Source organism: Rhinoderma darwinii, chromosome 4 (assembly GCF_050947455.1).
Source record: "Rhinoderma darwinii isolate aRhiDar2 chromosome 4, aRhiDar2.hap1, whole genome shotgun sequence".
Lineage (NCBI taxonomy): Eukaryota > Metazoa > Chordata > Amphibia > Anura > Rhinodermatidae > Rhinoderma > Rhinoderma darwinii.
The window spans coordinates 112,296,718-112,320,740 of NC_134690.1; the positions used below are offsets into that span (position 1 = coordinate 112,296,718).

Here is a 24,023-nt window from a genome sequence, read left to right on the forward strand (position 1 = left end):
TTCCAAAATGTGGTCACATCTCAGGGATTTGTTTGATTATTTCACATCGGAGCCCTGCAATTGTGTACCAATATTGTGTAAATCGCCAAATTAGGACTCAACTTTGCATGGTACTTTTTCCCTCCTGAGCCTGGTCGAATGTCCAGACAAAAGATTAGGGCCACATGTAGGGTGATTCTAAAACCGGGAAACAGCATAATTAGAGAGCTGTCTTGTTATGGTGGCACAAGCTGGGCATCACACATTGGCATATCTATGGAAAAAAAAAATCCCATTTTCACAATGCACACGAATTTCTGCAAAACACCTGTTGGGTTAAAATGGTCACACCACCCCTAGGTGAATATCTTGAGGGGTATAGCTTCCTAAATGGGGTCACTTCTGGTGGGTTTCCACTGTTTTGGTCACACAGGTGCTTTGCAAATGTGACAGTGCCCAGACACCAATCCAGCAAAATCAGCACTCCAAAAGCCAAATGGCGCTCCTTCCATTCTTGAGCATTGCCGTGTGACCAAACAGCAGTTTATGACCACATATGGGGTATTGCTGTACTCGGGAGAAATTGCTTTACAAATGTTGGGGTTTCTTTTTTTTCCTTTATTTTTTGAGAAAATGAAAAATTTTGAGCTAAAGCTACGTCTTATTGAAGAAAAAGGATTATTTTTTATTTTTTTTTCACTGCCCAGTTCTAATAAAATCTATGAAACATCTGTGGGGTCAAAATGCTCACTTCAACCCTATATTAACTCTTTAAGGGGTGTAGTTTTGTGAATGGAGTCTCTTTTAGGTTGTTTCCACTGTACTGGTACCATAGGGGCTTTGCAAAAGCGACATGGTGTCAAGAAACCAATCCAGAAAATCTGTGCTCCAAAAGGCAAATGGCGCTCCGTCCCTTCCGAGCTCCTGTTGTGTGCCCAAACAGCAGTTTATGACCACATATGGGGTATTTCCGTACTCCAGAGAAGTTGCTTTACAAATGATGGGGTTCTTTGTTTCCTTTATTCTTGAGAAAATGCCCAATTCTAATAAAATCTATGAAACACCTGTGAGGTCAAAATGCTCATTACACCCCTAGATGAATTCCTAAAGGGGTGTAGTTTCCGAAATGGAGTCACTGTTTGGGCGCTTTCTCTGTTTTGGTCCTTCAGGGGCTTTGCAAATGTGTCATGGTCTCCACAAACCATTCCTGCTAAATTTGAGCTCCAAAAGCCAAATGGCGCTCTTTCCCTTCTAAGGGTATGTGCACACGATAACGTCAATTACAGCTGAAATTACGGAGTTGTTTTCAGGAGAAAACAGCTCCTGCATTTCAGACGTAATTGCTCGTACTCGCGTTTTGCGAGGCGTCAATTACGGACATAATTTGGAGCTGTTCTTCATTGGATTCAATGAAAAACGGCTCCAGTTTCGTCCCAAGAAGTGTCCTGCACTTCTTTGACGAGGCTGTTATTTTACGCGCCATCTTTTGACAGCGACGCGTAAAATTACAGGTCGTCGGCACAGTACATCGGCAAACCCATTGAAATGAATGGGCAGATGTTTGCCGACGTATTCAAGGCTTGTTTGCAGACGTATTTAGAGGCGTAAAACGCCTCCAATACGTCTGAAAATAGGTCGTGTGAACCCTGCCTAAGCCCTGCTGTGTGTCCAAACAGCAGTTTATGACCACATGTGGGGTATTGTTTTACTCGGCAAAGTTGCTTTACAAATGTTGTGGTGCTTTTTGTCCTTTCGTCCTTGTGGAAATGAGAAAAAAAATTAGCTAAACCTACATTTTATTTGAAAGAATGTAGATTTTCATTTTCACGGCCTACTTCCAATAATTTCTGCAAAAAACCTGTGGGGTCCAAATGCTCACTATACCCCGAGATAATTTCCTCAATGGGTGTAGTTTCCAAAATGGGGTCACTTGTGGGGGGTTTCCCCTGTTTTGTCCTCTCGAGGGCTTTGCAAATGTGACATGGCCTCCGCAAAACATTCCTGCTAAATTTGAGCTCCAAAAGCCAAATGGCGCTTATTCCCTCCTAAGCCCTGATGTCTGTACAAACAGCCGTTTATGACCACATGTGAGATATTCTTTCACTCAGGAGAAATTGCTCTACAAATGTTGTGGTGCTTTATCTCCTTTAGTCTTTGTGGAAATGAGAAACAATTAGATAAACCTACATTTTATTTGAAAAAATGTAGATTTTAATTTTCACGGGCTACTTCTTATAATTTCTGCAATAAACCTGTGGGGTCAAAATGCTCACTATACCCCTAGATAATTTCTGTGAGGGGTGTAGTTTCCCAAATGGGGTAACTTTTGGGGGATTTCTACTATTTTCGCACCACAAGAGCCCTTCAAACCTGATATGGTGCCTAAAATGTTTTTTAATAAAAAGGAGGCCCAGAATGCACTAGGTGCTCCTTTGCTTCTAAGGGCCGGTGCTTCAGTCCAAATGCTCACTATACCACGAGATAATTTCCTCAATGGGTGTAATTTCCTCAATGGGTGTATTTTCCAAAATGGGGTCACTTGTGGGGGGTTTCCCCTGTTTTGTCCTCTCGGGGGCTTTGCAAATGTGACATGGCCTCCGCAAAACATTCCTGCTAAATTTGAGCTCCAAAAGCCAAATGGCGCTTATTCCCTTCTAAGCCCTGCCGTGTGTCCAAACAGCCGTTTATGACCACATGTGAGATATTGTTTCACTCAGGAGAAATTGCTCTACAAATGTTGTGGTGCTTTATCTCCTTTAGTCTTTGTGGAAATGAGAAACAATTAGCTAAACCTACATTTTATTTGAAAAAATGTAGATTTTAATTTTCACGGGCTACTTATAATTTCTGCAATAAACCTGTGGGGTCAAAATGCTCACTATACCCCTAGATAATTTCTGTGAGGGGTGTAGTTTCCCAAATGGGGTAACTTTTGGGGGATTTCTACTATTTTCGCACCACAAGAGTCCTTCAAACCTGATATGGTGCCTAAAATGTTTTTTAACCCCTTCAGGACCAAACTCATTTTGGCCTTCAGGACCAGACCCATTTTTTCAAATCTGACATATTTCACTTTATGTAGTAATAACTCCGGAATGCTTTTACCTATCAAAGCGATTCTGAGAATGTTTTCTCGTGAGACATTGGACTTTATGATAGTGGAAAAATTTGGTCGATAAATTCAATATTTATCAGTGAAAAACACCAAAATTTTGTGAAAAATTGCAAAAATTTGCATTTTTCTAAATGTAAATGTATCTGCTTGTAAGACAGGCAGTTATACCACACAAAATTTTTGCTAATTAACATCCCCCATATGTCTACTTTAGATTGGCATCGTTTTTTGAACGTCCTTTTATTTTTCTATGACATCACAAGGCTTAGAACTTTAGCAGCAATTTCTCACATTTTCAAGAAAATTTCAAAAGGCTATTTTTACAGGGGCCAGTTCAGTTGTGAAGCGGCTTTTAGGGCCTTATATATTAGAAACCGCCAAAAAGTCACCCCATTTTAAAATCGTCACCCCTTAAAGTATTCAAAACAGCATTTAGAAAGTTTCTTAACCCTTTAAATGTTTCACAGAAATTAAATCAACGTAGAGGTGACATTTTCAAATTTCATTTTTTTTTGCAGAAATTCATTTTTAATCAATTTTTTCTGTAACACAGAAGTTTTTACCAGAGAAACGCAACTCAATATCTATTGCCCAGATTCTGCCGTTTTTAGAAATATCCCACATGTGGCCCTAGTGTGGTAATGGACTGAAGCACAGGCCTCAGAAGCAAAGGAGCATCCAGTGGATTTTGCGCCTCCTTTTTATTAGAAAATATTTTAGGCACCATGTCAGGTTTCAAGGGCTCTTTCGGTGCCAAAACAGTGGAAATCCACCAAAAGTAACCCCATTTGGGAAACTACACCCCTTGAGGAAATTATCTAGGGGTATAGTGAGCATTTTGACCCCACAGGTTTTTTGCAGAAATTATTGGAAGTAGGCCGTGAAAATTAAAATCTACATTCTTTCAAAGAAAATGTAGGTTTAGCTAATTTTTTCTAATTTCCACAAGGACTAAAGGAGAAAAAGCACCGCAACATTTGTAAAGCAATTTCTCCCGAGTAAAACAATACCCCACATGTGGTAATAAACAGCTGTTTGGATACACAGCAGGGCTTAGAAGGGAAAGAGCGCCATTTGGCTTTTGGAGCTCAAATTTAGCAGGAATGGTTTGCGGAGCCCCTGTCGCATTTCCAAAGCCCCTAAGGGACCAAAACAGAGAAAGCGCCCAAACAGTGACTCCATTTCGGAAACTACACCCCTTTAGGAATTCATCTAGGGGTGTAATGAGCATTTTGACCCCACAGGTGTTTCATAGATTTTATTAGAATTGGGCATTTTCTCAAGAATAAAGGAAAAAAAGAACCCCAACATTTGTAAAGCAACTTCTCTGGAGTACGGCAATACCCCACACGTGGTCATAAACTGCTGTTTAGACACACGGCAGGGCTCAGAAGGGAAGGAGCGCCATTTGCTTTTGGTGTACAGATTTTTGTTTTTGTTTCTGGTCGCTATGTTGCATTTGCAAAGTCCCTGTGGAACCAAAACAGTGGATCCCCCCCAGAAGTGACCCCATTTTGGAAACAACACCCTCAAGGTATGGTATGGGAATTTTTCCTTAGATACGCCAATATGTGGTGCCCGGCTTGTGCCACCATAACAAGACAGCTCTCAATTTTTATGCGGTGTTTCCCGGTTTTAGAAGCACCCTACGTGTGGCGCCTAATCTTTTGCCTGGACATTCGACAGGGCTCAGGAGTGAAAGAGTACCATGTAAAATTGAGGCCTAATTTGGCGACATATAAAGTATTGGTTCACAATTGCAGAGGCTTTGATGTGAAATAAAAGAAACCCCTGAGAAGTGACCCCATTTTGGAAACTACACCCCTCAAGGCATTTATTAAGGGGTGTAGTGAGCATTTTCACCCCACGTGTCTTTTCCATAAATGATTGCGCTGCCGAAGGTACAAATTAAAATTTTGCCCTAGATATGCCAATTCATTGTCAAATATGTCGTGCCCAGCTTGTGCCACTGGGGACACACACCTCAAAAATTGTTAAAAGGGTTCTCCCGGGTATGGCGATGCCATATATGTGGACGTAAACAGCTGTTTGGGCATGCTGTAGTGCTCAGATGGGTGGGAGCGCCATTTGGCTTTTGGAGCGTGGAATTTGCTTGGTAATAGTTTTGTTTGGAGTATCACTGTTGTTTCCGTTTATAATGTGGGGCATATGTGAGCTGGGCAGAGTACATCAGGGGCATAGTCAGGTGGTATAATAATAAGGTAATAAAAAATGATCCATAGATGTGTGTTACGCTGTGATCGATCCTTTCTGCACAGGCCGGTGTCGCACTGATAACTGGCGTCCTTCCTTATCCCCCTTTTGGTCCACACTCCGCACCTTTGCAGTTTGGGGAATTTTGCCGGGAAAGTGTTGTCCTGGTATAATACGGACGCCCTCGCTTCCAGATATGGTTGGGCCCTCCCCTTCCTGGTTCCCTAATTTTAGTGCCTTGATACATCGCCTTTTGAAACAGAAGAAATGTTCCCCTCGGGCCGGCACAACCGGATATTTTTCTTTCCTGACTTATTGGAGCCTTAACTTATTTTATTTTTTCATAGACGTAGTGGTATGAGAGCTCTTTTTTTACGGGACGAGCTGTAGCTTTTATTGGTACCATATTGGGGTACATGCAACTTTTTGATAACTTGTTATCCTTTTTTTGGGAGGCAAGGTGACAAAAAAACAGCAATTCTGCCATAGTTTTTTTTTTAATATATATACAGCGTTCACCATGCGTTATAAACTACATGTTACCTTTATTCTGCAGGGCCAGTACGATTCCGTCGATACCAAATTTATAGAACTTTTTATAACTTTTTGCACAATAAAATAACTTTTGTTAAGAGAATGTATTTCTTCTGTCGCGATGTTGTGAGAGCCATAACTTTTACATTTTTTCGTCGATGGAGCTGTGTGAGGGTTTGTTTTTTGCAAGACGAGGTATAGATTTTATAGGTAGCATTTTTGGATACATGCGACTTTTTGATCACTTTTTATTTCAATTTTTGGAAGACGGTGACCAAAAAAACAGTAATTATGGCAGTGTTTTTGAGTTTTTTTTTTACGGCGTTCACTGCGCTGGATAAATAACATAATATTTTTATAGTTTAGGTCGTTACGGTCGCAGCGATACCAAATATGTATGGCTTTATTATTTTTTTTCAATAATAAATGACTTGATAAGGGAAAAAGGGCGATTGTGTTTTATTTTATTACTTGAAACTTTTATTGTATATAGTTACATAGTTAGTACGGCTGAAAAAAGACACATGTCCATCAAGTTCAACCAAGGGACGGGAAAAGGGAAGGAAAAATTTCTACACATAGGAGCTAATATTTTTTTGTTCTAGGAAATTATCTAACCCTTTTTTAAAGCCATCTACTGTCCCTGCTGTGACCAGCTCCTGCGGTAGGCTATTCCATAGATTCACAGTTCTCACGGTAAAGAAGCCTTGTCGCCTCTGCAGCTTGAACCTTTTTTTCTCCAGACGGAGGGAGTGCCCCCTTGTTTTTTGAGGGGGTTTTACAAGGAACAGGATTTCACCATATTTTTTGTATGTGCCATTAATATATTTATATAAGTTAATCATGTCCCCCCTTAGTCGTCTTTTTTCAAGGCTAAATAGGTTTAATTCTTTCAATCTTTCCTCATAACTTAAATTCTCCATGCCCCTAATTAGCTTCGTTGCTCTTCTTTGTATTTTTTCCAACTCCAGGGCATCCTTTCTATGAACTGGAGCCCAGAACTTAACTGCATATTCTAGATGAGGCCTCACTAATGCTTTGTAAAGTGGTAATATTACATCCCTGTCTCGTGAGTCCATGCCTCTTTTAATACACGATAATATCCTGCTGGCCTTTGAAGCAGCTGATTGACACTGCATGCTGTTATTGAGTTTATGATTTACAAGTACACCCAGATCCTTCTCAACAAGTGAATCCGCCAGTGTAGCGCCCCCTAGGACATATGATGCATGCAGGTTGTTGGTACCCAGATGCATAACTTTACATTTATCTACATTAAACTTCATCTGCCAAGTGGACGCCCAAACACTTAGTTTGTTTAAATCTGCCTGCAATTCATGAACATCTTCCATAGACTGAACTATATTACATAGCTTGGTGTCATCTGCAAAAATAGAAATAGTGCTATTAATCCCATCTTCTATATCATTAATAAATAAGTTGAATAATAGTGGTCCCAGCACTGAACCCTGGGGTACACCACTTATAACTGGGGACCATTCAGAGTAGGAATCATTGACCACAACCCTCTGGATACGGTCCTTGAGCCAATTCTCAATCCAATTACAAACTATATTTTCTAAACCTATAGTCCTTAATTTACCCATTAGGCGTCTATGGGGGACAGTGTCAAATGCCTTTGCAAAGTCCAAAAACACTAAATCCACAGCGGCCCCTGTCTAGACTTCTGCTCACCTCTTCATAAAAACAACGACGGGGCATAGGAGGATTCAGTTACTGGCGGACCGGGAGGTAAGTATAAGCCCTCCGATCGCTTTTGTAGCCACCGGCAACTCAGCGATTACGTTGCTGCGGTGCCGGTGGCTATAAACTCCTCACATGCTGCGATCTCTATTGAACGCAGTATGTGAGGGGTTAATCGGCCGGATCGGATGCTAGTTCCGGTCCTGGCCGATACCTCAGGGTGACAGCTGTAACATACAGCTGTCACCCGGCGGTGATGTCGCTGGCTCAGCTCCTGAGCCAGCTTCATCTCCATCACGTACAGTTACGTGAAAAGGCGGTAAGACATCAGCTTTAATCACATAACTGTACGTGATTGGGTGGGAAGGGGTTAAAGGATAGATAACATTTATATTATATATATATATATATATATATATATATATATATATATATATATATATATATATATATATATATATATATTCCCCTAAGTATCAGAGGAGTAATTCTAAACAACCGCTGGGTTGTGTTCACACTTGCGGTTTTTGACAATATATATTTTTTATCCTGAAATTGGCCAAAGTTCCTATTCCAGATAGTTGGTAATAATTTTTTGGAGAGAAACTTTCTGTATAGTATAGTTCCCGTCATAGGAAAATAGCCATCATATAGTAAGGAGACAGATTTTACGGCGTGTTTATTTCACTCTTCCCTTTCAATAATCAATTCCTTTTTATAGGGATCAGTGGTAGCTGGCAGTCTATTCATAGACCCATAGGTCAATATGTATCCCTCCCGATCCCTACTTATGAGAAGGGCCGTTTTTCCAAGATTTTTATACAGCAAACCCAACTTCCATTAATCATACAGGTTTTTTACCTCTGGTCATCCAATGAGCATCGGGGAGCCGTGTGGAGGAGCAGTCAGCCCGATGGGCGGCACGGAAGGCTTTCACCAGGTGAGTTCCAATCTGTATGGTCATGTATTTCTCAAAGCCTCTAAACTTCCACCGTCACATCAAGTGATTCTTTCTTTTCCGGTATATTTAATCACTCAAGAGGCACAAGATCCGAAAGGGTGAGAGCACACGCCGGCAAAAGGGTAAGTTCCAAAGCGTATGGTATCCTTTTCCATGTGATATCTCCAGCATAGTCAGGGATTTGCAAGGCAAGGTCTAGACGTCACTACCTGCCAAGCTTGATTTGATCAGATGACGCGTTTCATCCCTGAACGGGATTTCCTCAGAGCCATTTGGCAAATACAGCCAAGTACGTTGTACTTATAGTATCCCAACCTTCATTTATTGGTTCCATAATTTTGAATGTAATATTCCATAGAACAAATCTAAACTATTGCAAAGTATGTATACGTATCTTCACAAAATATATTAATTATGATTTCTCTTTCAACACCAAACAATATACTTTATAAAAAACCAACAGTTAGATCATTTTGTAATTAATCCATGTTTACAATGCATTATATTTCATACCTATGTAAATAGTAGATAGTCAGTGATGTGTCTTCACACGAGTTTATTTAATTCTTTAAAGGTGGTAATAACAACATGGGGAAACTTAATTCTTCCAACAGAACAATTTTACTATATGGTTTAGATTATTAATTTTTATTCTTAATTGTATATAGATGGAATTATTAAAATTTAAATATAACAAATGTCTTTTAGTGGAAAGAAAGACTGATTCCCCCTTCAGTATTACCTTTATCGCTTGGCAGCGGAGAGGACGCGAGCGTCGCCTATGGACTCGTCCGCAGCTACAACTTGTGGCCGCGCTGACATCCTCAAACTTCTTGTGAATGCTGTACAATATCCGCCATTCGCCGAAGTGAGTCAGACGTGACTTCCAGTCACCACGCTCTCCCCCAAAATGCACCAAATTGAAATGGTCGCAGTTGAGTGGAGGTTCTGAGGATGGCTTTAATGCAGCTGGAATCAGATCAAGCGAGGATCGGGGGTCTACTGCAGCAGACTAGCGCAGGCGGCCAGCAATGTAGAGCAAGCGTGCAGCAGATATGTCATCATGGTTGGTAGCATGGGCTATGAAGAATATACTAGGGACTAGGGATGTCACAATACCAGAATTTGGACTTCGATACCGATACTTCGTTTAGTATTGTGATTTCGATACCAATTCGATACTTTGCCAACAGTAATAAATAAATAAAAAAGTTCTTCCATTTCCTGATGTGGGGCGCGTGGTGTGATGATGAATTTAACCTCCACATGCCTCACATTAATAGTAATTATCCCCATCATGTTTCTCAGTCATAATGGGTTAATGTGTGAGGTACATGATGGGGTTAATTACTATTAACCCCTTGAGTACCCAGCTCATTTTGGCCTTGAGGACCAGACCCATTTTTTCAAATCTGACATGTATCACTTTATGTGGTAATAACTCTGGAATGCTTTCACCTATCTAATTGATTCTGAGATTGTTTTCTCGTGACATATTGTACTTCAGTTTAGTGCAAAAATTTGGTCGATAAATTCATTGCTTATTTGTGAAAAACACCAACATTTAGAGAAAATATGAAGAAATTATGATTTTTCCAATTTTAAATGTATCTGCTTGTAAAACAGATGGTAATACCACACAAAATAGTTACTAATTAACATCCCCCATATGTCTACTTTATGTTTGCATCGTTTTTTGAACATCCTTTTATTTTTCTATGACCTCACAAGGCTTAGAACTTTAGCAGCAATTTCTCATATTTTTAAGAAAATTTCAAAAAGCTATTTTTTCAGGGACGAGTTCAGTTCTGAAGTGGTTTTGAGTGCCCTATATATTAGAAACCCCCATAAAACACCCCATTTTGAAAACGGCACCCCTCAAAGTATCCAAAACAGCATTCAGAAAGTGTTTCAACCCTTTAGGCGTTTTACAGGAATTGAAGCTGAAATTTTCAAATTTCATTATTTTTTACAAAATTCATATGTAATACATTTTCTTCTGTATCACAGTAGGTTTTACCTGAGAAACGCAACTCAATATTTATTGCCCAGATTCTGCAGTTTTTAGAAATATCCCACATGTGGCCCTAGTGCGGTAATGAACTGAAACACAGGCCTCAGAAGCAAAGGAGCACCTCTTGGATTTTGGGGCCTCCTTTTTTCAGAATATATTTTAGGCACCATGTCAGGTTTGAAGAGGTCTTGTGGTGCCAAAACAGTGGAAACCCCCAAAAGTGACCCCCATTTTTTAAACTACACCCCTCAGGGAATTTATCTAGGGGTATAGTTAGCATTTTGACCCCACAGGTATTTTGCTATATTTTCTGGAGTTAGTCTGTGAAAATGGAAATCTACTTTTTTTCTGGAAAAACGTAAAAATTTCTAATTTTTGCAAGAAATAAAGGAGAGAAAGCACCCCAACATTTGTAAAGCAATTTCTCGCGATTACGGAAATACCCCATATGTGGTAATAAACTGCTGTTTGGACCCACAGCAGGGCTCAGAAGGGAAGGACCCCCATTTGGATTTTGGAGCTCTGATTTTACTGGAATGGTTTTCAGTGCCGTGTCACGTTTGAAACGCCCTGGAGGGACCTAAACAGTGGAATCCCCCCAAAAGTGACCCCATTTTAGAAACTATACCCCTCAAGGAATTTTTCTAGTGGTATAGTTAGCATTTTGACCCCACAGGTTTTTTGCTGAATTTATTGGAATTAGTCTGTGAAGATGAAAAGAGACTTTTTTTTGGAAAAAACACAGAATTTTCTAATTTTTATAAGGAATGAAGGAGAAAAAGCACCTCAACATTTGTAAAGCAATTTCTCCTGATTACGGTAATACCCCATTATGTGGTAATAAACTGCTGTTTGGACCCACGGCAGGGCTCAGAAGGGACGGAGCACCATTTGGATTTTGCAGCTCAGATTTTGCTGAATTGGTTTCTGGGGGCCATGTCGCATTTGCAGAGTCCCTGAAGTACCAGTACACTAGAAATTCCCCAGATGTGATCCCAATTTGGAGACTATACCCCTGAAAGAATTAAATTAGAGGTGTAGTGAGCATTTTGAGCCCTCAGGTGTTTTATAGATTTTATTAGAATTGGTCCGTGAAAATGAAAACATTTTTTTTTCCAATAACCTGTAGCTTTAGCTCAGAATTTTTCATTTCCACAAGGAATACAGGAGAAAAGACACCCCAAAATGTGTTACACAATTTCTCCTGATTACGGAAATACCCCATTTGTGGTTGTAAACGGCTATTTGGACATACGGCAAGGGTCTAAACGGAAAAAGTGCAATTTCGTTTTTGGAGTGGAGATTTTACAAAATTTGTTTTTGCCGCCATGTTGCATTGCGCTGAGGTACGAGTACAGTGAAAACTCCCGAGAAGTGACCCCATTTAGGAAACTACACCCCTCAAGGAATTCATCTAGAAGTGTAGTGAGCATTTTGACCCCCAAAGGTTTTGCAGAAATTAGTGCACAGTGGATGTTGCAGATTGAAAATTGACATTTTCCACATATATGCTATTTCAGTGCCCAATGCGTTGGGCCCAGCTTGTACCACTGGAGACATACGCCCGATAAATTGTTAAGCGGTTCTCCAGAATATGGTAATACCCCATATGTGGTCATAAACTGTAGTTTGGGCACACTGCCAGGCCCAGAAGGAGCGCCATTTGGCTTTTGGAGCGCAGATTTTGCTTGGTAGTAGTTTTGTTTAGTGTTTTACTGGTGTTTCAGTTTATAATGTGGGGGCATATGTAAGCTGGGCGGAGTGTATCAGGGTATATGTAAGCTGGGCGGAGTACATCAGGGTATATGTAAGATGCGCAGAGTACATCAGGGTATATGTAAGATGCGCGGAGTACATCAGGGTATATGTAAGCTGGGCAGAGTACATCAGGGCATATGTAAGCTAGGCGGAGTACATCAGGGCATATGTAAACTGGGCGGAGTACATCAGGGTATATGTAAGCTGGGTGGAGTACATCAGGGTATATGTAAGCTGGGCGGAGTTCATCAGGGTATATGTTTGCTGGGCGGAGTGTATCAGGGTATATGTAAGCTGTGCGGAGTACATCAGGGTATATGTAAGCTATGTGGAGTACATCAGGGTATATGTAAGCTGGGCGGAGTGCAATAGGTCATAATAGGATGATGTAATAATGGGGAGAATGAATAATAAAATTAATTATCCCTGTATAGTGACGTACGCTTTGAACCAATCCTTCATGCACAGGCCGGATTATTGGGTGCAGGAGTCGCACTTCTAAAGGGTGTCTGTGGTGTTGTACAAAATATCCGCACTCCAGCATTGCCTAATCTTTGACTTCTTCACTAGCCCCATATGTAGCACAGACCCCAAAATGTCATCGTTTTCGCTGCATTTACAGGGTCTACCAGTGGGGGCTGCAAATGATGACGTGGGGTTTTAGGTGAAGAACTGCTGCACATAGAAATTAGTCTGGGCCGTCGTTTTGCATTATTGCGTTCCAAGAGTCAGAACTTTTTATTTTTCCGTTGACGAGCTGTGTGAGTGCTTGATTTTCATGGAACGAGCTGTCGTTTTTATTAGTATCATTTTGGGGTACATGCGATAATTTGATCAGTTTTTATTCCATTTTTTCTGAGGTGAGGAGACCAAATACCAGAAATTCTTACACTATTTTTTTTATAATTTTTTACCGGCGTTCTCTGTGCAGTATAAACAACATGTTTACTTTATTCTGCGGTTTGATACGATTATGGCAATAGCAAATTTATATAGTTTTTATATGTTTTACTACTTTTACAAAAAAAAAAAACTAAACACTTTTTTCTAAATAAAATGTTTTAGTGTCACCATGTCCTGAGAGCCATAACTTTTTTATTTTTTGTCGACGGAGCTTTGTGAGGGCTTGTTTTTTGCGTGAAGTTTTTATTGGTACCATGTTTGGCTACGCGCGACTTTTTGATCACTTTTTATTCCATTTTTTTGGAAACAACGTGACCAAAAAAGGAAATTCTGCCATTGTTTTTTATGGTATTTTTTTTTTACGGCGTTCACCGTGCAGGATCAATAATATGATATTTTTTTTAGGTCAGGCCAATACGAACGCGGCGATACCTATTATGTCTAGTTTTTGTCTTTTTTTTTCTAATTATAAAGGGCTTGATCAGGGAAACAAGGCGATTATTGCTTTCATTACGTAAAACTTTTATTTATTTATTTATCTAAAACTTTTTTTTACTTTTTTTCACTTTTTATTTTACACATACTAGGGGACTGGAAGATCTGATCTTCTGATCCCCTGTACAATACACTGCACTACTTCTGTATGTACTGATGTAGTGCAGTGTATTGTAACTGTCACTTTACAACTGACAGTTGAGCCTATTACGTCCTGCCTTGGGCAGGACCTAATAGGCTCCCGTACCTGGCAACTAGGAAGCCTTTGCTAGGCTTCCTGGTTGCCATTGCAACCATCAGAACCCCGCGATTTTTCACGGGGGGGGGGGGCAATGGGGTGCAGAGGGAGCCCCCTCCCTCTGTATCAATCACTTAAATGCCGCTGTCGCTATTGACAGCGGCATTTAAGGGGTTAAACTACAGCGATCGGAGAGGACAGTGATCGCTGTAGTTGCAGTGGGATGTCGGCTGTATATTACAGCCGACATCCGATGAAGATGGAGCGAGCACAGCTCATGTGCCCGCTTCATCCTCAGGGCGTTACTATACGCCCATTTTCGGGAAGGGGTTAATAAAAATAGTGTTTTGTTTTTTTTTTACACCGCTTTCTCTGATCTCCTCACGTATCTCACAGAAATGAGATCAGAGAAAGTGACAGGAGCTTTCTCCTGCAGACGACGTCACAGACGGCATTGGGGACTGCTAATTGGTCCCCAGGCCGGTAGCAGAGATGGTTAGCTGTCAATGATTTCACATAGTGACAGTTTATTCCTGCTCCATAATAGTACGGCGAAGGTACGCTGGAATAAGCGGCCAGCGACGTACTATTACGGCGAAGGTACGCAAGGGGTTAATGTGAGGCACATGGAGGTTAAATTCATCACACCTTGTGCCCCACAATAAGTGATAGAAAGCAGTTTTTATTTTATTTTTTTACAGCGTACTCATCATAAATGATGCAAAAAAATTGTTGTGCAGGTTATTACGGCCGCGCCAATACTGAATGTGTGTATATTTTATGTATTGAGACTTATTTGAATGTTTATTGTAAAAAAGGTGTATGTGTATTTTTTTTAATTTAACATCACTTTATGTTTTTACTTTATTTTTTTAAACTTTAATGTACTGTCATATATCTATATACTGATAGTACACAGGCATATATCTATATACCAGTACATTAGCCTGTGTACGGATAGTACATAGGCAGTTGTTAGGACATACCTAAGTATGCCCTAACAACAGGAAATATGGTAAGACAGCCATGGGGTCCTTTAATGGACCCTAGGCTGTCTGCCCATATGTGGTATATCCTTCAATCGTGTCACAGGAATTCCCTGTGACGCGATCCAAGGGGCATCCCCCCTTCTCATTTTCCCCTGAATGCTGCAGTCCGCTGTGGTCGCAGCATTCAGGAGAATAGCGGTGGAGATGAGCGGTTTCTCTGATCTCCGCCGTTATAGAGCGAGGCTGCGGCTGTGTAATGCAGCCATTGCCCCGCTCCTGACAACAATTGCACGCACGGTCAGCCTGAGGTGAATCGGCCGGCGCTTCTCTAATGAGTGGCGGTTCTTGCACTGAACACAAAACACGGGGGTGTTTTGCAGTGCGCCCGCCATGTTCTGTCTTCAGTGACGCCGCTCAATAGTGCAGCGCTGGCCGCATCGCATCATCCTGACCCCGCGCACTTGTTATCAGGACTCAGGAGCGGGGCAGTGACTGTATTACACAGCCGCAGCCCCGCTCTCATACATTCATGTGTTACAATGCTAAGCTGTGCGGCCGCACAGCTCAGTATCGAAATACATGAAATAACGGTATTGAACCGTTTGGGGGTGCACGGCATCGAAACAGTATCGAAGTTTCGATGCATCGTGCATCCCTACTAGGGACCAGCATGGCCCAGCAACCGTGGGGTCAGGTATCAAAGTCCATAAATCAAAGGCAATGGGGCACATGCCAGCAGCAAACAGGGAATATGGTATAGCATGGTCGTCCAACAATGAAGAGGGTGCAGGCAGCACAGGGAATGCAAGCAGTGGAGACAGCAGAGACCGGCCCTTTGTTTGTGATTCCAGGAACCAGGCCTTAGGCGGAACCCCAAAGGAGGCAATGTACAAGTGCAGGGATCCATCGAAGAATGGGAGCAAGTGAACAGAGAGGACATCGCAGACCTAGGTGAGTCTTCCCCTGATGCATCTGAAAATGATGAGTCTTCAGATGAGGAAAGGATTTCCGGGGTGAGGGCCCTCAGTAAATCCGTTAAGATATTGAGGAAAAAAAGAAAAAAGAGGTGAAAGATAAAACCAAATATGGGCAGTAGGTTGATGCCAGGAGAAGCGATGAAGGCAGTGGTGGTGGTGGATACATATGCCTGCGCATTGTCTCCTACTTACTCAAATTTGTAGTCAAAGACATTTAGAAAGATAAGAGATGGAAGATTTGTGGATATTTTTGAGCTAACCAGGGAAGCGACGTCAGCTAAGTAGGAAAAAGAAGGTATGGGGGAGAGGAAGCGTAGAAAATCCAAAAGGGAGTCAGTGAACAATGCTATTGAGGAGGGGATGTGTGAGATTCATTATCAGTCCTTTGAAGAGGCAGTAGATTTGGAAAGGACGCTTGGTAAAGGTTCCTTGATGTCGAAAGTGGACATATAATCGGCTTTCAGTCTGTTGCTGCTACATCAGGAGAGTTTTAAATTCACAGGTGTTTTTTAAAAAAATGGTTATGTGGACAAATGCTTCCCAATAGATTGTAGTTTTGTGTGCATTATTTGAGTCATATAGTTTGCAGAAGGTTTCAGGAAGGAGTTACATCGCCCATTATTTGGACAATATTTTGTTTGTGGGACCGGAGAATTCTACGGTCTGTGGTTCCAAAAAAGGGCAGTATATGTAGCTTATGGAGGAGTTTAGGGTGCCCATAGTGCAGAAAAACACGGTGGAATCTACCACAAGGCTGGTCTAGCTCGAAGTTGAAATTGACTCAGTGGAGGAAGCCCGTAGATTGCCGGTGGATAAGGTATTGATACTGAAGGAAGCGGTTAAATCACGAAGGGCAAGGAGAGTGTCTGAAGGAGATGCAATCACTGATAGGGCCATTGAGCTTGGCATGAAGAGTCATACCAATAGGCAGGATTTTCTGTAAGAGACTTCTGCAAAGTACAGTGGGGGGAAAAACGTTGTTTCACAAAATTAGGTTAACAAAGAACCTAAGAGATGATTTGGAAGTGTGGGATAGATTTTTGGAGGACTTTAATGGGGTGGCAGTATGGTTGGATGATCCGGCATCAAATCAGAGGCTAAGACTGTTCACAGATGCAGCATGTTCATATGGGTTCGGAGCATATTTCGATGGACGCTGCTAGAATTGTTTCCCATAGTAGTGGCAGTGGAGCTATGGGCGGAAGAGCTACAGGACAAATGGGTGGTTTTTTGGTCGGACAACATGAGCCTGGTAAATGAAGTGAACAATTTGCCAAGCAATCCTGGACTAGTGATTAACTTGCTAATGAGTTGGTGCTGAGATGCCTGCAGTTAAACATCCAATTCAGGGCAAGGCATGTTTCGGGAGTGAACAGCATAGAGGACAAGTTTTCAAGAGGAAAGATCATGGAATTTTTCAAAATAGTACCCAAGGCATGCAGGGACGGAGAGCAATGTCTGAATTCTATCTGGCAGATTGTGACCCCCATCATAGGTCAGCTTGTCGAGAGATCCCTGGCATGCAGCACATGGGCAGCATACTGAAGAGAATGGAAGAAATTCAGGTCTCAGTGCACGATACAGTTGCTCTGTATACAGGATACAAAGCAGCTGTATCTCAAAAAGTAAAAAGAATTTTTAATAAAAAGTATTTAGAAAGTATGCACCAATCACACTGATAGACATTTTTATTAAAAACAAAACAACTATTTCACAGGTGTACATAGACTTTAACCCCTTCCCGACATTTGACGTACATGTACGTCATGGAAAGTACTGACTTCCCGCATCTTGCCGTACATGTACGTCAAACGTTTGGCACCGGCTCAGAAGCTGAGCCGGTCCCATCATCACCGGATCTCAGCTGTATCTTACAGCTGACATCCGACTGTAACGGCGGGGACCGAAATTAGCTTCGATCCCCGCCATTAACCCCTTAAGTGCAGCGCTCAAACGCGATCGCTGCACTTAAGGTGTTTGCAGCTCATCGGAACCCCAGTAATGAAATTGCCGGGGTTCCGGTGGCTGCAATGGCAACCGGAGGCCTAATACTGGCCTCCCGGTCTGCCTAGCACCGAAGCCGGTCAAGATCCGCCCGGCGGCGGAGCCTGATCGGCTTCCGTAGCTGCCGGCAAGATGGCGCCGGGTCAGGAGCTGATCCGGCGTCATCAGCGGTGGAAGTCAGCTGTACTGTACAGCTGACATCCACCTGTAACGGCAGGAACCGGAGCTAGCTCCGATCCCTGCCATTAACCCCTTCGATGCAGCAATCGAAAGCGATTGCTGCATCGTAGCGGTTACAAGCAGATCGCCAGCCCTGACAGGCAATCGGGACTGGCGACTGCTGTTATGGCAACAGGAGACACAATGGTCTCCTGCTCTGCCATTACGGAAGCCGATTTAGGCCCCGCCGGGAGGCGAAGCCTAAACGGCTTGCTGTCAGTGAATGACTGACAGATCTAATACATTGCACTACATAGGTAGTGCAATGTATTAGAAAAAAAAAAATCTGACCGTTGGACCTTCAAGTCCCCTAGTGGGACTTGAGAAAAAGTGTAAAAAAAGTATAAAAAAGTGTAAAAAAAAGTGCAAAAAATAAAAGTTTGAAAACAATAAAAGTTTCAAGTAATCAAATAACACACAATCCCCCTTTTACTCTTATCAAGTCCTTTATTATTGAAAAATAATAATAAACCATATGTATTTGGTATCGCCACGACCGTAACGACCGGAGGTATCAAAATATTATATTATTTATTGCACGCGGTGAACAGCGTAAAAAAAACCCGTAAAAAACGTTACCAGAGTTTCTGTTTTTTAGTCACTTTGCCCTACAAATATTACAATAAAAAGTGATCAAAAAGTCGCACGTATCCAAAAATGGTACCTATAAAAACTATAGCTCGTCCCGCAAAAAACAAGCCCTCATACAACTCCGTCGACAAAAAAATTAAAACGTTATGGTTCTCACAACTTGGCGACAGAAAAAATACATTCTTTTTACAAAAGTAATTTTATTGTGCAAAAAGTTGTAAAACATAAAAAAGTTCTATAAATGAGGTATCGCCGGAATCGTACTGACCCGCAGAATAAAGGTAACATGTAGTTTATAATGCGTGGTGAACTCTGTATAAAAAAAAACCAAAAAAAGCTGTGCCAGAATTGCGTTTTTTGGTTTACCTGGCATCCCAAAAAATAGGATAAAAGGTGATCAAAAAGTCACATGTACCCCAAAATGGTACCAATAATAACTACAGCTCGTCCCGCAACAAACCAGCCCTCATACCGCTACGTCTATGAAAAATAAAATTAGTTATGGCTCCAATAAGTCAGGAAATAAAAAAATATGCAGTTGTGCCCGAGGAGAACATTTCTTCTGTTTCAAGAGGCGATTTATCAAGGACCTAAAATTAGGGAACCAGGAAGGGAGGGCCCAATCATATCCGATGGAAGCGACGGTGCCCGTATTATACCAGGATAATACTTTCCCAGCAAAATTCCCCAAACTACAAAGGCGCGGAGTGTGGACCAAAAGGGGGATAAGAAATGACACCATTTATCAGTGCGACACTGGCCTGTGCGGAAAGGATTGCTTCACAGCGTAACACACATCTATGGATTATTTTTATTTTTTTATACCACCTGACTATGCCCCTTATATACTCCGCCCCGCTTACATGTACCCCCACATTATAAAACACCAGCAATACTCAAACAAATATAGTACCAAGCAAAATCCGCTCTCCAAAAGCCAAATGGTGCTCCCTCGGCCCTGAACCCTACAGCGTGCCCAAACAGCAGTTTCCTTCAACATATATGGCACCGTCATACCCGTGAGAACCCTTTTAACAATTTTTGTGGTGTGTGTCTCCAGCGTCATAAGCTGGGCATGACATATTTGCCACTGAATGGCATATCTAGGGAAAAATATAAATTTTTAATTTGCACCATCCGCAGCGCATTCATTTATGGAAAAGACCTGTGGGGTGAAAATGCTCACTACACCCCTTAATAAATGCCTTGAGGGGTGCAGTTCCATAATGGGGTCACTTATCAGGGGTTTCTTTTTATTATTTCACATCTGAGCCTCTGCAGTTGTGAACCAATACTTTGTAAATCGCCAAATTAGGCCTCCACTCCGCATGGTACTCTTCACTTCTGAGCCCTGTCATATGTCCAGACAAAAGATTAGGGCCACATGTAGGGTGTTTCTAAAACCGGGAAACACCGCATAATAATTAGAGAGCTGTCTTGTTATGGTGGCACAAGCCGGGCACCACATATTGGCATATCTATGGAAAAAAATGCCATTTTCACTCTGCAACATTGAGCGCACACTAATTTCTACAAAACACCTGCAGGGTTAAAATGCTTACTACACCCCTTGGTAAATGCATTGAGGGGTGTAGTTTACAAAATGGGGTCACTTCTGGGGGGTTTCCACTGTTTTGGGCCCACAGGTGCCCAGAAACCAATCCAGCAACATCTGCACTCCAAATGGCGGTCCTTCCCTTCTGAGCCCTGCCGTTTGCCCAAACAGCAGTTTATGACCACATATGGGGTATTGCCGTACTCGGGAGAAATAGCTTTACAAATGTTGGGTTCTTTTTTTCCTTTATTTGTTGAGAAAATGAAAAAATTTGCGCTAAAGCTACGTCTTATTGAAGAAAAAGGACTGTTTTTATTTTCACTGCCTAATTCTAATAAATTCTATGAAACATCTGTGGGGTCAAAATGCTCACTACACCCCTAGATGCATTCTTCAAGAGGTGTAGTTTCCTAAATGGAGTCCCTTTTTGGGCGTTTTCATTGTTTTGTCCCCTCAGGGGCTTTGCAAATGTGACCTGGCCTCCGCAAATCATTCCTGCTAAATGTGATCTCAAAAAGTCAAATAGTGCTCTTTCCCTTCTAAGCCCTGCCGTGTGTCCAAACAGCCGTTTATTACCACATGTGGGGTATTGTTTTACTCGGGAGAAATTGCTTTACAAATTTTGTGGTGCTTTTTCTCCTTTAGTCCTTCTGGAAATGAGAAAAAATTAGCTAAACCTACATTTTCTTTGAAAAAATGTAGATTATTATTTTCAGGGCCTACTTCCAATAATTTCTGCAAAAAAACTGTGGTGTCAAATCGCTCACTATACCCCTAGATAATTTCCTCAATGGGTGTTGTTTCCAAAATGGGGTCACTTGTGGGGGGTTTCCACTGTTTTGTCCCCTCAGGGGCTTTGTAAATGTAACATGGCCTCCGCAAACCATTCCTGCTAAATTTGAGTTCCAAAAGCCAAATGGCGCTCTTTCCCTTCTCAGCCTCGCCGTGTGTCCAAACAGCCGTTTATTACCACATGTGGGGTACTGTTTTACTCGGGAGAAATTTCTTTACAAATTTTATGGTGATTTTTCTCCTTTAGTCCTTGTGGAAATGAAAAAAAATTAGCTAAACCTACATTTTATTTGAAAAAATGTAGATTTTCATTTTCACAGCCTACTTGCAAAAATTTCTGCAAAAAACCTGTGGGGTCAAAATGCTCACTATACCCCTAGATAATTTCCTCAAGGGGTATAGTTTCCAAAATGGGGTCACTTGTTTGGGGTTTTCACTGTTTTGTCCCCTCAGGGGCTTTGTAAATGTGACATGGCCTCCGCAAACCATTCCTGCTAAATGTGAACTCCAAAAGCCAAATGGCGCTCTTTCCCTTCTCAGCCACACCGTGTCTCCAAACAACCGTTTATTACCACATGTGAGGTATTGTTTTACTCGGGAGAAATTGCTTTACAAATTTTGCAGTGCTTTTTCTCCTTTAGTCCTTGTGGAAATGAGAAAAAAAATCGCTAAGCCTACATTTTCTTTGAAGAAATGTTGATTTTAATTTTCACGGCCTACTTCCAATAATTTCTGTAAAAAACCTGTGCGGTGAAAATGCTCACTACACCCCTAGATAATTTCCTTGAGGTGTCTAGTTTCCCAGATGGGGTCACTTTTGGGGGATTTTGACTGTTTTGGCACCGCAAGAGCCCTTCAAACCTGACATGGTGCCTAAAATATATTCTAACAAAAATAAGGCCCCAAAATCCACTAGGTGCTCCTTTGCTTCTGAGGCCGGTGTTTCAGTCCAGTAGCACGCTACGGCCACATGTGGGATATTTCCTAAAACTGCAAAAACTGGGCAACAAATATTGAGTTGCATTTCTCTGGTAAAACCTTCTGTGTTATAAAAAAAATTGTATTAAAAATGTATTTCTGCAGAAAAATATGAAATTTGTAAATTTCACCTCTACTTTGCTTTAATTCCTGTGAAATGTTTAAAGGGTTAAGACATTTTCTAAATGCTGTTTTGAATACTTTGAGGGGTGAAGTTTTTAAAATGGGGTGACTTTTTTGGGGTTTCTAATATATAAGGCCCTCAAAACCACTTCACAACTGAACTGGCCCCTGTAAAAATAGCCTTTTGAAATTTTCTTGAAAATGTGAGAAATTGCTGCTAAAGTTCTAAGCCTTGTGAGGTCATAGAAAAATAAAAGGATGTTCAAAAAACGATGCCAATCTAAAGTAGACATATGGGGGATGTTAATTAGCAACAATTTTGTGTATTATAACTGCCTGTCTTACAAGCAGATACATTTAAATTGAGAAAAATGCTAATTTTTGCAATTTTTCGCTAAATTTTGGTGTTTTTCACAATTAAATACTGAACATATCGAGCAAATTTTGCCAGTAACATAAAGTCCAATGTGTCACGAGAAAACAATCTCAGAATCGCTTGGATAGGTGAAAGCATTCCGGAGTTATTACCACATAAAGTGACACATGTCAGATTTGAAAAATGAGGCTCTGTCAGGAAGGTCAAAAGTGGCTAAAGAGGGAAGGGGTTAAATGGGTGTTCCACTTTCTGAAAATTGAAGACCTATCCACCGGAGTGGCGGATCGTGGGGTCCGGGAGTCGGACACGCACCGATTATATACTTTTTTGTTTTATAAAGTGGAAAACCCTTCTAAGGAGGGGTCTCTGTGGCCCATGGAGGAATAAAAGTTTTGCTTTTTTAGATTAGAGGAGGGTGTTTAGAGCAGGAATAATGAGCTAGGGGAAAATAATGCAGTACAGCTTGTTTTAAAGATGGCGCTGGGGGCCAAGAGAGGGGGAGGGAGTTCACTCAGGGTTTTCGTTTAGGATACAAGTTAGTTTTGGCGGGAAAGAGAGAAGGCGGGGGGGGGGGGGTTTGGGATAGCGGCGGGGGTTACCTGTATATTAGGGGTAGCCAGGTAAGGTAACCAGACGGAATCTTTTTTGGTTCCCACTCTCTTTCCCTTCCCCAAAAAGGTGGAATCGGGAATATATATCTGAGTAAGGCGGAAACTGCGACATTTGATGACGTTATGGGACCCACAGCAGTTTTGGCCACTAATGTGCAGAAGGGCAACTGTCAGTGGGGAGGTCACGGCTGTGCTGCCGGACCTCAATGGTAAACATTGGGATTGCCAGCCAGTTGGAGGCGTGGCCTGGCTGAAGGAGGGGCCTATCTTTATTGTATCTGGGTGCAGATGTGGCCCGGCAGACCATTTGGGTGAAGTGTTGCAGTTTGTGTCAGGCTCCCTGATGTATTGTCTGAACTTGCATTGTTTAATAAAGCAGGTGCCACAAGTCAGGTTTTGTGTCTTATTGGGTAAAAAGGAGGGAAATGGGAGTAGCAGGTTCACCCCTTATAACACTGCAGTAGAAGTCTATATGTGTGTGGTATTACCTCAACTCCCAGCACAGACTATGGTGGGAGTTGTAGTTTTACCACAAATGTAGAGCCACAGGTTACCTTGGACTACATTAGTGGTGTATTCACACGTGCAGGTTTTGATCAGGTTTGTTGATGCAGTTGATTAAACCAAAACCAAGCGTGGGTCATAAAGGACGAGAAAATACGAAGGACAGATTCTAATTCTCTTATTTAAATCCACTCCTGTTTTTTTAGTTAAAAAAAAAGGCACAAAAAAACTGAACAAAATGTGCACTACCTTGACAGTGCGTCCAGGACTGGGACTTTCGCCATACAGAAGCAATACTTATATGATGCACCCGTACAGTAATAACCTCCCTGGAGGAGGAGCACAGAGGCCGCCATCACTCCTGTACACTGGGACGGCCCTCTGCTTGC

The 24,023-nt window shown here is 41.7% G+C and overlaps 1 long non-coding RNA gene across 1 annotated transcript in view; it reads right to left on the reverse strand.

The window, feature by feature from the left end:
* LOC142759377 (uncharacterized) overlaps nucleotides 1–24,023 on the reverse strand; it is a 52,886-nt gene that overhangs the window by 28,449 nt on the left and 414 nt on the right. The gene's annotated exons all lie outside the window — the stretch shown is intronic.